The sequence below is a fragment of the Hemiscyllium ocellatum genome (genome assembly GCF_020745735.1).
Source record: "Hemiscyllium ocellatum isolate sHemOce1 chromosome 40 unlocalized genomic scaffold, sHemOce1.pat.X.cur. SUPER_40_unloc_7, whole genome shotgun sequence".
NCBI lineage: Eukaryota > Metazoa > Chordata > Chondrichthyes > Orectolobiformes > Hemiscylliidae > Hemiscyllium > Hemiscyllium ocellatum.
Genome location: NW_026867535.1, coordinates 309,629 through 312,369, shown reverse-complemented (window position 1 = coordinate 312,369; position 2,741 = coordinate 309,629).

The window sequence follows — 2,741 nt, the reverse complement described above, 5'->3', positions numbered from 1 at the left end:
GAGAGAGAGAGAGGGGACTGAGAGACACAAGTCAGTGTACAGATATCTCCCTGAGAGAGAGAGAGAGGGGACTGAGAGACACCAGTCAGTGTACAGATATCTCCCTCAGAGAGAGGGGGACTGAGAGACAACAGTCAGTGTACAGATATCTCCCTGAGAGGAGAGGGGACTGAGAGACACCAGTCAGTGCACAGATATCTCCGTGAGAGAGAGGGACTGAGAGACACCAGTCAGTGTACAGATATCTCCCTGAGACAGAGAGAGGGGACTGGGAGACACCAGTCAGTGTACAGATATCTCCCTGAGAGAGAGGGGTGACTGAGAGACACCAGTCAGTGTAAAGATATCTGCCTGAGAGAGAGAGAGGGGACTGAGAGACAACAGTCAGTGTACAGATATCTCCCTGAGAGAGTGAGAGAGGGGACTGAGAGACACCAGTCAGTCTACAGATATATCCCTGAGAGAGAGGGGACTGAGAGACCCCAGTCAGTGAACAGATATCTACCTGAGAGAGAGAGAGAGAGAGAGAGAGAGCGCGAGGGTACTGAAAGACACCAGTCAGTGTACAGATATCTCCCTGAGAGAGAGAGGGGACTGAGAGACACCAGTCAGTGTACAGATATCTCCCTGAGAGAGAGTGGGGGTACTGAGAGACACCAGTCATTGTTGACATATCTCCCTGTGAGAGAGGAGTGCACTGAGAGACAGCAGTCAGTGTACAGATATCTCCCTGAGAGAGAGGGGAGACTGAGAGACACCAGTCAGTCTACTGATATCTCCCTGAGAGAGAGAGAGAGGGGACTGAAAGACACCAGTCAGTGTACAGATATCTCCCTGAGGGGGACAGAGGGTCTGAGAAACACCAGTAAGTGTACAGAAAACTCCTTGAGAGAGAGGGGACGGAGAGTCACCAGTCATTGTGAAGAAATCTTCTTGAGAAATAGGGGACTGAGAGACACTAGTCAGTGTACAGATATCTCCCCGAGAGAGAGAGTGGGGACTGAGAGACACCAGTCAGTGTAAATACATATCCCTGATACAGAGAGGGGACTGAGTGACACCAGTCAGTGTACAGGTATCTCCCTGAGACTAAAAGGGTCAGAGAGACACCAGTCAGTGTACAGATATCTCCCTGAGAGAGACGGGACTGAGAGACACCAGTCAGTGCACAGATATCTCCCTGAGAGAGAGGGGACTGAGAGACACCAGTCAGTGTACAGATATCTCCCTGAGAGAGAGGGGACTGAGAGACACCAGTCAGTGTACAGATATCACCCTGAGAGAGAGGGACTGAGAGACACCAGTCAGTGTACAGATATCTCCCAGAGAGAGAGGGGACTGAGAGACTCCAGTCAATATACAGATATCCCCCTGAGAGAGAGAGGGGGGACTGAGAGACACCAGTCAGTGTACAGATATCTCCCTGAGGGGACAGAGGGTCTGAGAAACACCAGTAAGTGTACAGAAAACTCCTTGAGAGAGAGGGGACGGAGAGTCACCAGTCATTGTGAAGAAATCTCCTTGAGAAATAGGGGACTGAGAGACACTAGTCAGTGTACAGATATCTCCCCGAGAGAGAGAGGGGGTACTGAGAGACACCAGTCAGTGTACAGATATCTCCCTGAGAGAGAGGGGACTGAGAGACTCCAGTCAGTGTACAGATATCTCCCTGAGCGAGAGGGGACTGACAGACACCAGTCATTATACAGATATCTCCCTGAGAGAGAGAGGGCGCTGTGAGACACAAGTCAGTGTACAGGTATCTCCGTGAGAGAGAGGGGACTGAGAGACACCAGTCAGTGTACATATATCACCCCGAGAGAGTGGGGATACTGAGAGAAACCAGTCAGTTCACAGATATATCCCTGAGAGAGATAGGGGACTTAGAGGCACGAGTCAGTATTCAGATATCTCCCTGAGAGAGAGAGATGGACTGAGAGACGCCAGTCAGTGTACAGATATCTCCCTCAGAGAAAGGGGACAGAGAGACCCCAGTCGGGGTACAGATATATCTGCACAATCATTGTACAGACATATCCCTGAGAGAGAGGGGACTGAGAGACACCAGTCAGTGTACAGATATCTCCCTGAGAGAGAGGGGAGACTGAGAGACACCAGTCAGTGTACAGATATCTCCCTGATAGAGAGAGATGATTGAGAGACACCAGTCAGTGGACAGATATCTCCCTGAGAGAGAGAGGGGGTACTGAGAGACCCCAGTCTGTGTACAGATATCACCCTGAGAGAGAGGGGAGTGAGAGACAGCAGTCAGTGTACAGATATCTCCCTGAGCGAGAGAGAGGGGACTGAGAGACACCAGTCTCAGGTATCTCCCTGAGAGAGAGGGGATTGTGAGATACAAGTCAGTGTACAGATATCTCCTAAAGAGAGAGAGGGCACTGAGAGACTCCAGTCAGTGTACAGATATCTCCCTGAGAGAGAGGGGAGACTGAGAGACACCAGTCAGTCTACTGATATCTCCCTGAGAGAGAGAGAGAGGGGACTGAGAGACACCAGTCAGTGTACAGATATCTCCCTGAGGGGGACAGAGGGTCTGAGAAACACCAGTAAGTGTGCAGAACACTCCTTGAGAGAGAGGGGACGGAGAGTCACCAGTCATTGTGAAGAAATCTCCTTGAGAAATAGGGGACTGAGAGACACTAGTCAGTGTACAGATATCTCCCCGAGAGAGAGAGTGGGGACTGAGAGACACCAGTCAGTGTAAATACATATCCCTGATA